The sequence below is a fragment of the Eschrichtius robustus genome, chromosome 7 (assembly GCF_028021215.1).
Source record: "Eschrichtius robustus isolate mEscRob2 chromosome 7, mEscRob2.pri, whole genome shotgun sequence".
Taxonomy (NCBI): Eukaryota; Metazoa; Chordata; class Mammalia; order Artiodactyla; family Eschrichtiidae; genus Eschrichtius; species Eschrichtius robustus.
In genome coordinates, this window is record NC_090830.1 from 109,168,592 (window position 1) to 109,184,018 (window position 15,427).

General features: G+C 39.5%; 1 protein-coding gene across 1 annotated transcript in view; it reads left to right on the forward strand.

The window, feature by feature from the left end:
* Window positions 1-2,401: 2,401 nt before the first annotated feature.
* The window catches only part of R3HCC1L (R3H domain and coiled-coil containing 1 like), a 90,865-nt gene continuing 77,839 nt past the window's right edge, over window positions 2,402-15,427 (forward strand). The window contains exon 1 of the mRNA XM_068548322.1: window positions 2,402-2,473. The gene's annotated coding sequence lies outside the window, so the exon portion shown is untranslated. The remainder of the gene's footprint in view (window positions 2,474-15,427) is intronic.

The following is a 15,427-nucleotide window of genomic DNA, read 5'->3' on the forward strand; positions in this document are numbered from 1 at the left end:
CTCCTCAGAGAAGCCTTCCTGGACCACCTTGTTAAAGTAGCATAGTATTCTATGTCCACTGCCACTCCTTGCCAGTATGTTCTACAACAAAGCAGCCCAGCTCAATTTGTAAGCACACAGTTCTTTGTTTACATTCTGTCATATCTGCTAGATTGTAAGCTCCATAACAGTAGGGACCATGTTTGTTTGTTCTTCACTGTAAATCCCTTCAGTATTTTGCTAGTCTCAGGTGCACAATGATAAATATCAACAAATATTTGCTAAATGAAGTTGTTACAAAGAATTTGTCTCTCATATGGGAGTAATCACTACAATACAGGGTAGAGATGCATTTTGAGACACAGGCAGTGATATGCTGGTAAACTGATGCTCAAAAACAAACAAACAAACAAAACCCCCCTGATTTGTCATTTGCTGATTTCCATGGTGGTGTAAATACTCCCATCACAGCTGATTTCAAGTTACCAATGGTTTAAAAACTGACTTGTAATATTCCTGAATATTAAACAGTTAGCTTTTCAAAGATGGAATGAGCTGGCTCTAGCCTATCACTGAAAGAGAGGTCAGCATGGGTGCAATGAGAACCCAGGAAAGAACAATTAGTTCATCCTGGGGGAGCTCAGCAAATGCTTCCTGGAGGAGGTGACACTTGATTTGTGTTTTGAAGGTTGGGTATGTTGGCCCAGGCCCTTTGCCTCCAAAGCGGCTAACACAGCCCTGCTGCCAGTAGCCCATGTTCAACTGTGCCTGGCTCCTCTACTCAGCTAGCTCATCTCTACTTGCCTGGGAGTTATCACCTGACGTAGTCCAATCCTCAGAAAATCCTTCCATGTGCCTGGTATTCTACTGGTTTGCTTCGAATGCAGCAGAGTAAGACAGAAGTTAGTCAAGGGAGAAAGCGAAGGGTTTTCCAAACAGAAGAACAATTTATGCAGTTCAGCATTTCGGTAAATCTAAAAGTATATAGGAGGCAGTGGGAGGAGATTAGCTCCTGACAGGCTTTGTTTGATAGGCTGAGGAGCGTATGCTGATTCACACCATAGGGTGGGTGGCAAAGGGAAAGGGAAAGGAATTGATTACTTTTCCTGCATAATTCACAGCTGGTAATTGTGGGGTTTTGTTTTGTTGGTTTCATTTTTTTGGTATGGAATCATTTGATTAATATCTATCTCTTCCAAGAGACCGTCAACTCCACAAGGGCAGGGACTGTCTTGTTCACTATTATTTTCTCAGTACTCAGCACAAAGCCTGGTATATAGCAGTCAACCAAATACATCTTGTTGAATGACTGAATCATCTGGGGAATGTTTAAAACATACTGATGTCCACCTACCCTGAAATAAGATCTGCTATAAATCTCTCTTCTCTGAACCTCTGAACCACAACATGTGTAAGGATGGAGAGTAAATAGTGGGGCTGGTGTCCATATTTTGTAAAAACCACTTAGGAGATTCACTTCCATTTCTCTTCTCAAAGCCAATCAAGTGGATCCTTTAAATGCTTTAACCAAAAGTGTGATATGATTAAATTTTGCTGGCTGCATAAATAGGCCTGATGGCAGTAGGGAGGACTCAGAGGTGCTGAAGTGCTGGGACCAGTAAGGAAGCCCATGCTGTGACCAGGTAAGAAATGAGACGGGTCTGATTTAAATCTCTGGCAGTGGTGTGAAGAGGGAGCAGATTCAAGAGATACTCAGGACATAGAATCTACACAATTTGGTGCCCATTTGGACATAAGTGGATGAAGGAGTGAGACGGAGGAATCTAGGTTGAAGGTTGGAGTGAATATTAGTGAATAGGGAGGAGGGAAGAGTCACTTTGAAATTGTTACATTTGAGATGCCTGTGGGACACGAAGGGACACTTAAATATTAGTGTTCTCCAAGAATTCTGGTGAACACTAATATTTAAGAAGCAGGTTAGAAAAAGAATTGTTGAAGGAGACTGAGAAGAATGACCGGAGAGGAAGAAGGAAAACCTGAATAGTGTCATAAAATAAGTGATAATGTCCAACAGCGTCAAATGGTGCCTAAAGCTTAAGTTAGATGACATGAGTGATGGCAACAAGACCACTTTCTGTGGGGGCAGAAGCTGCCGGGTAGAGGACGAAGGAAGCGGAGACAGCGAGTTTAGACTAACTTTTTCAAGAAACTTGTCTGTGAAAAGAAGAGGAGGGATGGTATGATTGAGCTGTATGTGAGGAGATTTGAGCCCGTTTACAGCTAAGAGGCAGGAGACGGGTTGAGCAGACAGGAGCGCAAACATCTGCCCTCTCGCGCCATTTTGACTGCCTCCTCCTCCCACGTGACCGGGAGGCGGCCCGCGGAGGCCGGCCTCGCGGAAACTACAGCCCCCAGAAGGCCCCGCGGCGCTGGGGGGGGGGCGGAGCCGAGGCCTGGCGCGCGCCCCGACGGTGCGAGCGGAAGAGCTGGAACTTTGAGGAGGTGGTGGATGCGGAGAGTGACTCTGCCGCCGGTAACGATCCGCTCCGTGTCCTTGTCTATCCCTCTCTCCGCACTCCAGGCTGGGGCTCGTCGCTTCCACTTCTCTCTCCACGCTTGGCACAAGCTTTCTTTCCCCTTTGTTTGTTACCGGTGTTTTTCTCCTCACTTGAGGCGTGGGGCTGGCCCCCTCCTGGGGCGGAGGTTACTGGGAAGCTCCCGCCCTTCGACCCCTGCGGGCCCTGGGTTGCTGGCGACCCTCTCAAGGCCCTTTTTCCTTCCCAGGGCTGCGTGCTCGCTAGGGGCCCTCTCCCCAGTTACTGTCTGCGGAGGGGCCGTTCCTTTCCTCGTTTCAACAGGTACTGAGCGGGGACGTGGCGACCCCTTTCTCTCCCCAGGGGTACGGGGCTGTGGACGGCGGGGGCCGCCCGAGACGACCCCGGGGCTGCGGGCGATTTCTCTGGAGCAAGTCTGCCGCGCTGCCAGGGAGCCCCGGGCTGTCGGCTGGAAGTGAGCAGTCTAGTAGAGAGGGTGTACTTCCTGGTTTTCTTGGGCCGCCCTCGGAAAACTCCAGGTCCGATTTTTAAAGTTTTCTTTATCAATAAAGCCTCCTCTCAGGGTTGAGTAGGGAAGAAGCACGGGATTTGGAATCTGATGTCCTGGGAGGAGTTTCGGGTATGCCACTTGCTAGACCTGTGATCCTTTGTAGCACATTTACCGCAGCCTCGTTTTCCCAGTCCGAAAAATGGGGGTAATCGTCTTTGGCCTGCCTGCCTTCCGGTGTTATGGGGTTCAGCAGAAGTGACATGTGGGAGAAAGCACGTTTCAAATACAGCAAGCTCACTATCTTTCTGTCTACACACACTCTCTCTCGCTCCCCTCTTGCTTTGTTATAGCCGTCCTTTCTTCAGTGCTACACGGGTACGAGTATCCCAGAAAGCGCTTAATGTTCCTCACATGTGCTAAGCTGATGCCTGTCTCCAGCTGGTCTGGTGTCTCTTCCCCGTTTTCAGTTACTGCTTGTGCTAAACCTAGCTCTGATTCTAAATACGGTACCACTATCCTGTGTATACTAGCTGAAACAAGAAATATTGGAGTTATTTTCACCTACCCTAGGTATATGTGTTAGGAGTCTGTGTTACCTTATAGTTAGAATTCAGAATATAAACAGCCAATATTCCAGTCTAGTTTTTATTCTGGCATTTCAGCTCTGAGACTCCAAACAGGTGGCTTTTTCTGTTATTTTTCCCCTTGTAGAGAGAGAGGATTTTACAAACAACTTTTTGTGGGTTTGGAGGTATAGTAATGAGGTAATCTTGTATTTATTCTGCAGTCATTGGTTGAAGAATACCTGAATGTGGTTCTAAAAACAAAGAGGATGGCAGTACAGTGACTTAGTTGAATGTACAAAGTTGAACAAATTTGAGTTCAAATCCCGGTGCTGTGACTTCTAGTTTATGACTCTTGGCAAATTATTTCTCCTCTCTAAGCCTATCTACTAATTTCTAAAATGGAGATGATAGCATTTACCTCACAAGGTGTCTATAAGGATTAAATGAGATGTGAACATAAAGTAGTGCTGGAGTGAGTACGTGCTCATTATTTTGTTGCTGTTGTAATTGATGACTATGATGATGGTAAAAAATGATGGTGATAATTTTAGGTAAAGTATTTTCTTGAGATTCCATTTCTTTTTTGTTGTTGTTTGTAAAATGAGGATAGTTATCCTTAACTCATAAACTTAAAAAAAAAAAGCTGTAAATAGACGTGCTCAGATTGCAGGGTTTTTTTTAAGCAATTGCATTTTATCTAAAGATTATATTAGGCTATTTTTTACTTTTAGAGGTTTCCAAAATGCTCTTGTTGTTGGGGTGTGCTGTTGGACTGGTGCTTCGTTTATAACCCATAGTAAGAATGAAGTTTTTTTTCTGCACATTGGAGCTTGTAGCAGAACAATTATCTGTGTTTATGACTTAGATATTGACTATTTACTAGCACAGAGTTTTTTGGGTTATTTGACATCTTTATTGGAGTATACTTGCTTTACAATGTTGTGTTTCTGCTGTACAACAAAGTGAATCAGCTATGTGTATACATATGTCCCCATATCCCCTCCCTCTTGAGCCTCCCTCCCACCCTCCCTATCCCACCCCTCTAGGTGGTCACAAAGCACCGAGCTGATCTCCCTGTGCTATGCAGCTGCTTCCCACTAGCTATCTATTTTACATTTGGTAGTGTATATATGTCCATGCAACTCTCTCACTTCGTCCTAGCTCCCCCCCAACCCCGTCCTCAAGTCCGTTCTCTACATCTGCGTCTTTATTCCTGCCCTGCCCCTAGGTTCATCTTTACCGTTTTTTTAGATTCCATATATATGCGTTAGCATACGGTATTTGTTTTTCTCTTTCTGACTTACTTCACTTTGTATGACAGACTCTGGGTCCATCCACCTCACTACAAATAACTCAGTTTTGTTTCTTTTTATGGCTGATTAATATTTCATTGTATATATGTGCCACACTTTCTTTATCCATTCCTCTGTTGATGGACACTTAGGTTGCTTCCATGTCCTGGCTATTGTAAATAGTGCTGCAATGAACATTGTGGTACATGTCTCTTTTTGAATTATGGTTTTCTCAGGGTATATGCCCAGTAGTGGGATTGCTGGGTCATATGGTAATTCTATTTTTAGGTGTCTAAGGAACGTCCATACTGTTCTCCATAGTGGCTGTATCAATTTACATTCCCACCAACAGTGCAGGAGGGTTCCCTTTTCTCCACACCCTCTCCAGCATTTATTGTTTGTAGATTTTTTGACGCTGGCCATTCTCACTGGTGTGAGGTGATACCTCATTGTAGTTTTGATTTGCATTTATCTAATAATTAGTGATGTTGAGCATCTTTTCATGTGTTTGTTGGCAACCTGTGTGTCTTTGGAGAAATGTCTATTTAGATCTTCCACCCATTTTTGGATTGGGTTGTTTGTTTTTTTGATATTGAGCTACATGAGCTGCTTGTATATTTTGGGATTAATCCTTTGTCAGTTGCTTCATTTGCAAATATTTTCTCCCATTCTGAGGGTTGTCTTTGTCTTGTTTATGGTTTCCTTTGCTGTGCAAAAGTTTCATTAGATCCCATTTGTTTATTTTTGTTTTTATTTCCATTACTCTAGGAGGTGGATCAAAAAAGATCTTGCTGTGATTTATGTAGGACAGAGTTTTATAGAGCATTTTTTGTTGGTTCCCCAGCCTCCCCGCCTTTCTTTTTTTTAAAGCCAGAGTATTTGACTGTAAAAGTTCAATCTAGTGGGTAGTGTCCAGAAGATTTGGTGACCCTCATTTTTGAAAGTGGAAACACTTAGTGACAGGTGCTGATGGTGGCACTGGTGTGTGTGTATCTGCAAGGAGTGAGAGTTCAGAGAAACCAAGGAGGAATGCCTAATAGAGAAAACTGATGTGTTGGTCAAAGCAAAGTCTTAGAGTTAAGAATTGAAATGTTTACTTTTCATTCCTTCAGATGCTGTGTTGACTACAAGATGTCTGCAGATGCAAATGTTTCCTTTACTTTTTTGATGTGGTTTTCCCTGGCTCCACTTTACCAGTTTCATCCTGACTTATATAGTTAAGAATCAGCAAGATAACTATTTTTTTTTTTACTACAGACTTGTGTATAAACTATGACAGTAGAGAGTCATTTCCATTAAAATCTACTTTGTGTGCTATAATGTGTTATTTTTTCCTTTATGTTTCCTAAATGTTTTAAACATGTTTGTTCTTGATTGGTTTTTACTTGAGTTTTTGTAAGGTAGACCCATTTTCAGGCTTAGTGAAAGATGGTATTATTATTATTACTATATTTAATTTTATTATTATATTTTTTCTTATAGTCATGAATTTTGGTGATACATATATATTCATTCCCAAAATGCTTCACATGATCACTGTATTTTTTTGTTAGTCAAGGTTAAGTTTGTTGAGTGTGACCATTGAACCCTGAAAAACAACAAAATTAATTGGCTAGTATTTTTGAATCTGTGACCCTGTCCTCATTAGCTCCATAAGCTCAGTGTTCACAAAATATCTCACCAGAATGAATGGTAAGACTGGTATATTGTTGATTTGGCACTTGTGCGCTCATTAGACATAATAGAAGTAAATGAACTAGTGCCAGAAGTAAAAGTATAGATTTTTAATTATAAACCTGTAATACAAGACTAGCCCTCACACTGTGTATAAAACTGGTGACCTGTAGGATGATCTTTGACAATCACTAACCTGAACTATAATTTAGACGTTTCTTTTAGTTGTTGAATTGTATTAGTTGCAGGCTTCCCACCCACAGGAGAAGTGAGAAGAAATGGAACGAGGCTGTTCATGTCTTGAAAGAGAACCCTACTTCTACTATTGCCACCCACCAGAAAATGTGCTCTTACCTAGTGGGGGAAAAAAAACATTTAGAGTTTTCTGTTAATGAGCCCAGTAGGATGGATGAAGCCCGGGTAACTCCTAAGAGCTTATTGAATTACAGAGAAATTCCAGTTGTCAGAGGTTTAGATAGGAGAGAAGTTATAGGGTATTGCTTTGCAGCGGTAAGCCTGCATTTGAAGAGGATTTTCTCCTCTCAATAAAACATGGACCAGTTGCTCCCAGTTTGTGGTGTGTATTTTTCACGATCTCATGCTAGCCTTCTGTCTAGTTTTTCGTTCTTCAAATTTGCTCTTCAGTTTCATTACTATCTGTTGTCCCTCTTGTATCTTTTTTTTTTTTTTTAATGTCAAACATGGCTGGATTTGGACTAGGGATAAAAACGGAGAAGCACTGTTGGCAACAGCAGGTTCTGGTGTCTAGTATTCTGAGGTTCCCAAATAACACGGGTTAACCTGTGCATATGATGACAATGGATTTCTGGAATGGGCAAGTGGCTGACAGTTCATGACTGTTAAACCTGGTGCAGAGGCAAAAATATGGGCAAATGGTGTGTGGTGCTCCTTAATATCAGGTTTGCCTCTTAGGAAAAAATATGTGTAGTGTTAATACTGGCTTGCATCTATGCTGTTTCAAGTTCTTTGCCGTGGAATACCAGAAGAGTATTAACGAAAGAAGGGAAGCACTTGGATTTAAATCTTCACCTCTCAAATTGATACCAATAATCCTGTTTGTTTTTTCTTATCATCTGTAAAATAGAGTTAATAATACCAAGCCTGCTTATTTATAAAGATTAGAGGGAAAAGTTAACAAGAATTTCTTGGAAATGGGGTAACTGTAGGGGAGAGACTTATAGAAAGGCAGTGTCTGAGAGGGGAAAACACACACACTGGGGTGGGTCACTTAGGGAGAGATAGAAAGAGGAATACACACACACCAAAGGCAGAGAGTGAGGGTCAGTCAGAGATAGAGAGGGGACATCGGAAACACTGAGAGGGACAGTCAGACTGAGACATTTAGAGTTAGAAAGAAGGGTAATCAGAGATGTAGAGAGAAGGTCTGACTTCGAAATGACAGGTGGATGCAGGGAGGGAGCTGGAGAAAGAGAGACTGTGAGGGGGAACAACCAGGAGGGCATGACCAAGAGATGGGAGCTTATTGAGTTAGTTTTTGTCTGTTATTTGGGGAGATCTTGTAGACATTTGTAATTAGCCAGGAAAGGGAAGAAATGCAGATATTAATAGTAAATCAAGTAACATGTTTATGCAGTTTTTATTACACTAAAATTTTCCCTTAAACACTAACTTTATTTTGCATATTAAACATATAAACACCAAGCCAACTTTTGTTACAGGCTTGTTGACTACTTACTTGACCCCTTCATAGTATAGTTTAAACACATTTTAAAAAATGAAATAAAATGATTATTTTCTTTTTTAGAAATATTTTTTCTTAAAAAAATCTAATATATGCTTACTGTAGAAAACTTGGGAGATACAGAAAAATTTAAAGAACAACAAAACTCATAATCTCGCAATCTAAGCAACACATAATGAGGCCTGCATTTTTCATGTTTTCCTAGTCTTTTTTTTTAAGGTATTTATTAAAGCTCTTCTTTCCTAACAGAACCAAAAAGCTGTTTATAAGTCCAAAATCATTTTTTAAAAATTAATTAATTAATTTTTGGCTTCGTTGGGTCTTCATTGCTGCATGTGGGCTTTCTCTAGTTGTGGTGAGCAGGGGCTACTCTTTGTTGCGGGCTTCTCATTGTGGTGGCTTCTCGTTACAGAGCACGGGCTCTAGGTGCACGGGCTTCAGTAGTTGTGGCACGCAGGCTCAGTAGTTGTGGCTGGAGGGCTCAGTAGTTGTGGCACACAGGCTTAGTTGCTCTGTGGCATGTGGGATCTTCCTGGACCAGGGCTCGAACCCATGTTCCCTGCATTGGCAGGTGGATTCTTAACCACTGTGCCACCAGGGAAGTCTCCAAAATCATTTTTAAATTAACTATTTGTGGTGGAGTTAACTTTATATGCCTATTTTGGCACTTAGGTACTTTCATAAACTATAGTATTTGTGTACCTATTTTTATTTCCTACCTCCCTAGGTTAGATTAATAACTAGACTGTTATTCGTATTTGTGTTTTAGACTAACAAAGTGTCTTACATATAGTAAGTACTCAGAATATATTTGAGATGAATTGTTAAGTTCTCTAATTAGAAACTTTCTTATTTAAATAGTCTGTCCAATTTCTCATCGGCAGACTGGTCTTCCTTAATGTTGAGAAAAGCTTGATTTTAGGCTGTGTGTGTGTGTGTGTGTGTGTGTGTGTGTGTGTGTGTGTGTTTAATATGAAGTTACTGAACTAGGAAAGGGGTGCTTTTTCCGGTTAGCTTTTGTCATGTAGCAAGCCACTCTGAAATTTAGTGATGTATCGATAAAACAGCATTTTATTACACTATGGATTCTGCCAGAATTCAGACAGAGCAGTGTGGAGATGGCTTGAACCTTAGCTAGAAAGGCTTGAAAGCTGGTGGTAATTTTGTGGCTGGAAACTAGAATCTGGAGGCTTCTCCACTCATGTGCCTCATGATTGAAGTTGACTGTCCCCTGGAACACCTACATATGGTTTCTCCACGTAGACTAATCGGGCTTCTTCACAGCATGGTGGTGGCTGTTTTCTAAGAGTAAGCATCCCAAGAGAACCAAGTGGAAGCTGTGTTGCCTTTTGTTACCTGGACTTGGAAGTCATGTAGTGACACAAGCTTGCCATATTCAAGGAGGCAGCAGTGGTTACACTGAACCCACTTCTCACAGGAGGAGTGTCAGAGTCAACCTTGTAAGAAAAACATTGGAGGTAATGGAAGTGGGGGATAGGTGCCATCTTTGGGAAAGACGGTTGGTCACAAGCAGTTACTGGACTGGGAAATAGTGAGTTAAAAAATGAGTTAATAAAACATCACTTTCTGAATGTTAGTGAGTAAGTATCCTATTGCATATTAATAATGTTAATTGTGTTTAGTTTAAAAACTTACACTAAACTTTTAAAAGCTTTTAAACTCAAAGCTATTTCAAGTTACTTCCTTGACTTTTAGACTCTGAACAAAATCTTCTTTCTTTCTTTAACCCAGCTTGCAAGTTGGTGAGTTTCTATACTTTGTTCTATACCTTTTTAAAATGCAACAGTCTTATTTTGTAAATAATCAGTTACATGTAAATAATATGATACTGTAGAAAATTTGGAAAATCAGGAAAGAAACAAAATAAACTTATAATCTCACCTTTCAGATGTAATCAATTAGAAGTACATCATTTCTTATCCATGGTTCCTAAATTCAAACTGTTGTGAAGATGGAAAGTTTTTAAGAAGTTTGTAGCAACCTCAGTTGGCAGCAAAAGCCAGTCTGCACTGATATAAGGCTATTTGTAGTCTTTATTTATCATATGTAGTATAGTGATTTACACTTTTTTCCACAAAAATTTCAACTTGTTTAATTACAGAGTGTTGCCCCAGACGCTGGTTAGGATATTTTGTAACACATAGAATATGTACCATGTTAACCTTTCTAAAAACCTGAAAAATTTTTCTGAATTCTGAAGCCTGTCTGACCCCCAGGAGTTTTGGATAGGGGATTTTTGGACTGGAATTAAAAACCTAGTGCTAGGAAAAGATAAATTTATTAGCCTCCTTTAGTGGTTCTAAACTTTTTTATCATATGAATCTTCTCAGAACTTTTCTGCTTTCATTTCACATTTTTATTTTAGGAGAAGACCCAGAAGAAAAAGAAATAGTCTTGATTTGTTTATATGATCGGTAGTTCTCTGCATCCATCCCAGATAACTGTTTCAAACTCAGTGTGACCATCTTTCAATACATTCAGAATTTCCAGGCCTCTTGACTCTTCTGGTGTAAGAGCCAGTGATGTAGTAAGTACTGGAGTTTGACGAGCCCAGGGAGCCATGTAGGTCTTGGTTTTTGCCACCAATATTGTTAATGTGACATTGCTATTCTTTCCTTTTTTGCCATAGTGTTTTTTTTTTTTTGTACTGTGCTTCTTGTTTGTTTCCTTGAGTAGTCTGAAACTTTTCCTTGCCTCTGACACTTGAGTTCAAGGTTGAGGAATTTATCTTTAACTCCATAATGTCAGATAGTTTTAATTTTTAAAGTATTTTCTTATTACTATTATCACAAGTTCAGTATGTGCTCATTATCAAGGATTTGGAAAATATAGCCATATTTTCACCACTTGGAAGTAACTGTTAACATTGAGGTTTATTTCCTTCCACTCTATTTTCTGTGTATGTATATTAATGTAACACACACACAGACTTACATTGGAATCTCTTGCTATCGTACATAAATTTTGTATTCTGCTTTTTAAAAAATATAACATGTTTATTAATAGTGTCTAGGTCTGTTTCTGGAGTGAGCATGAATTATATTACTGGACAGTGACCTTTAAATTTGTATTCATTTTGTGCAGGAACCTAGGCGACAGGTTCGAATTCTGGCATTGCCACTGCCACACTGAAAACTGGGGCAGGTTATAGGATATCTCTGGGCTTCCATTGTGTCAGCTGTCAAATGAACTTTTCAAGGTATTTGACGCAACAATCTGATGAAAGTTAACCCACTCCTTGGAAAATCACTCATACAAAAGAAGTCTTTGGTCAAATTTTTTTTAATTGCAGTATAATTGACTAATAATATTATGTTAGTTTCAGGTGTACAACGTAGTGACTTGACAGTTTTATACATTACAAAATGATCATGATAATAAGTCTAGCTACAATCTGTTACCATACAAAGTTATTACAGTATTATTGACTGTATGCCCTATGCTGTATATTACATCCTTGTGACATTTATTTTATAATTAGAATTTTGTATCTTAATCCCCTTCACCTATTTGACCCGTCACTCCCCACCACTCTCCCTTTTGGCAACCACCATTTTGCTCTCTATATTTTTGAGCCTGTTTCTATTTTGTTGTGTTTGTTCATTTGTTTTGTTTGTTCATTTGTTTTGTTTTTTAGATTCCACATATAAGTGAAATCATACAGTATTTGTCTTTCTCAGTCTGACTTATTTTACTTAGCATAATACTCTTTATGTCCATCCATGTTGTCACAAATGGCAAGATTTCATTCTTTTTTAAATGGCTGAATAATATTTAATTGTAAAAATGCCACAAGTTCTTTATCCATTCATCTATTGATGGACATTTAGGTTGTTTCCATGTCTTGGCTATTGTAAATAAGGTTGCAGTGAACATTGTAGTACATATACCTTTTTGAATTAGTATTTTTGTTTTCCTTGGATAAATACCCAGAAGTGGAATTACTGTATCATATGGTAGTTCTATTTTTAATTTTTTGTGGAACCTCCATAGTGGTTGTACCAATTTACATTCCCACCAACAGTGCATGAGGTTTCCCTTTTCTCCACATCCTCGCAACACTTGTTATTTCTTGTCTTTTTGATTATGGCTATTCTGACAGGTGTGAGGTAGTATCTCATTGTGGTTTTGATTTGCATTTCCCTGATGGTTAGTGGTGTTGAACATCTTTTCATGTGCCTGTTGGCCAACTGTATGTCTTTGGAAGAATGTCAGTTTAGGTCCTCTGCCCATTTTTAAATTTTTGACATTGAGTTGTACGAGTTCTTCATATATTTTAGATATTAACTCCTTATCGAACATATCATTTGCAAATATCTTCTCCCATTCAGTAGGTTGCCTTTTCATTTTGCTGATGCTTTGCAAAAGCTTGAGTTTGATGTAGTCCCATTTGTTTATTTTTGGTTTTGTTGCCCTTGCCCAAGGAAACAGATCCAAAAAAATATTGCTAAGACTGATGTCAGAGAGCATGCTGCCTGTGTTTTCTTCTAGCGGTTTTATGGTTTCAGGTCTTACATTTAAGACTTTAATCCATTTTGAGTTTATTTTTGTATTTGGTGTAAGAAAGAGGTCAGGTTATATTCTTTTGCATGTGGGTGTCCAGTTTTCCCAACATCATTTATTGAAGAGACTATATTTTCCCCATTGTGTATTCTTGCCTCCGGTGTCATAGACTAATTGACCATATAAGTGTGGGTTTATTTCTGGGCTCTCTATTTTGTTACATAGTCCGGTCAATCTTTGCAATTCTTCCCATTCTACTAGATGAACTATATGTTGAGGAATGCAAAATATAGCAGTTATCTATTTGAGGTTATTAGGGCTTCATGGAAGAGGAGGATCTTGAAGGAAGTGATAGAATGACAAATTGACTTTAGAGGGATAGAATGACAAATTGACTTGAGAGGACAGAATAAAATTCCACATAGGGTGATGAGACGTTAGAAGCAAAAAGGTACAATATATGTGAACTGAATGAGACAAAAAGGGTATTTTTAACAATATTGCACAAATGGAAGGTTTGATTTTACTGATGATGGTGAGTAGTAAAGAGATGTGATTTGTTAGGTTTACATGTCTATGGGGATAATGAAGAATTAATGGGAAGCTTTGAAGGCTAGGCTGAAGAACTTAGATTTGATCCTATAGATGATGGTATTTTTGTTGAGAGTCATATGATGAAAACAGTATTTGAGAAAGGTTGTCCTGGTAGCTTTGTGGGATAACCTCAAGTAGGGAGTGGCTCTAGGGTATCTCAATAGGACAATCATGGAATAATATGGAAATAGAAAACATGATAGCTCTTGTGGAGGAAGAGCAATAAGAACGGGGTTAGAAAAGCTGAAAGAGTCGGAATACCTCAAAGTTTTGAGCCTGACAAATCAAGTGTATTGTGGTGTCTTTTTTTTTAAGATTTTTTTTGATGTGGACCATTTTTAAAGTCTTTATTGAATTCGTTACAGTATTGCTTCTGTTTTTTTTTTTTTTAATTTTTATTTATTTATTTATTTATTTATGGCTGTGTTGGGTCTTCGTTTCTGTGTGAGGGCTTTCTCTAGTTGCGGCAAGTGGGGGCCACTCTTCATCGCAGTGCGTGGGCCTCTCACTATCGCGGCCTCTCTTGTTGCGGAGCACAGGCTCCAGACGCGCAGGCTCAGTAATTGTGGCTCACGGGCCTAGTTGCTCCGCGGCATGTGGGATCTTCCCAGACCAGGGCTCGAACCCATGTCCCCTGCATTGGCAGGCAGATTCTCAACCACTGCGCCACCAGGGAAGCCCCGCTTCTGTTTTTTAATGTTTGGTTTTTTGGCCTCGAGGCATGCGGGATCCTAGCTCCCCGACCAGGGATTGAACATGCACCCCCTGAATTGGAAGGTGAAGTCCCAACCACTGGACCACTAGGGAAGTCCCTATTATGGTGTCTTGATAATGACATTATCTGAGAAAGGATCTCAGATAGGTCTAGGGAGAAAGATGATGAGTTCAACTTCTAATACAAGTTTTAGGTATTAGATAATTTGAGTGGTAGTTGAAAAAATCTGGTGCTTTAAAAATAAAGAACTTAATAATATAAATGAATGCTGTCCCTTTGAAAGTAATCCATTTTTAAGACCATGCATTTATTCTAGCAAATAAACATTCTTTGGAATTTGTCTTTTGGAACTGCTTTCAGAGCCAATAGAACCATATAAGAAAACCAGTCTCATTACTTTATGGTCATATCTTTTGTGCCCAAGAGTATTATCTTGCTTGATCACTCATCTTATTTACCATTTTTATTTCTAAGTGATATTTGACAGTTCCTAAAAGTTAATCTGCAGAGGCATGAAATTTATTACCATGGTAGATATTTAAATAACTATCATCGTTGCTGAGGACAACCTTAAAAAGCTGTGATAGCATCCTTAGAAAAGGTGCTAGTGCACGCTGGTTAAGAGGGTGGGTTCTGGAAGCCTAGATTTGAATGATCTCTTTAGTACATTAGTCTTGTGTATTGAGTAAGTTACTTAACTTGTCTGGGTCTCAGTTTCCTCATTTTTAAAATGAGGATGGTGATAATATGCCCTACTTCATAGGATTATTGTGAGGGTTAGCTCTTAGAACAATGCCTGGCAAATATTAAAAGCTCAGTAAATATTAGCTGTTTATTACCATCACAACAACTACCACTACTGCTACCACCACCACTTTGGCTATTTATATTTTTTGTTTTAAAAATCACTTGTGTTCCTGTTTAATTATGTCTTGTACAAATGGAATGATAGACAGCTGGAGATAAAAGTAGAGCTCAAGATAAATGATCAGACATATAGTGATGAGGTTTTTTAGAATGTTTGATCTAGAACTTAGTGGGAGAAGAGCAGAAAAGACCAAGGATGGAATATTGGGGAATATTCATAGTAAGGGAGTGGGAGGCAGAAAACGAGCCAGCAGAAGGGCAGTGGAAGATTGTTTAGAGAACGAAAGAAAACAAGGAGTGTACATTAGTATAGAGGTATATTAATTAGGATTAGATTTGTTTGCAACCAAATAACAGAGACTTAAGCATGATAGATTTCATTTCTCTCGATGTCACGAATTCCAGAAGTAGTCTAGGACTGTTGTGGTTTATCATGGTGTCATGTTGTTGCTCCACTGTGCGTGGATTCACTTGATGGTCTAAGATG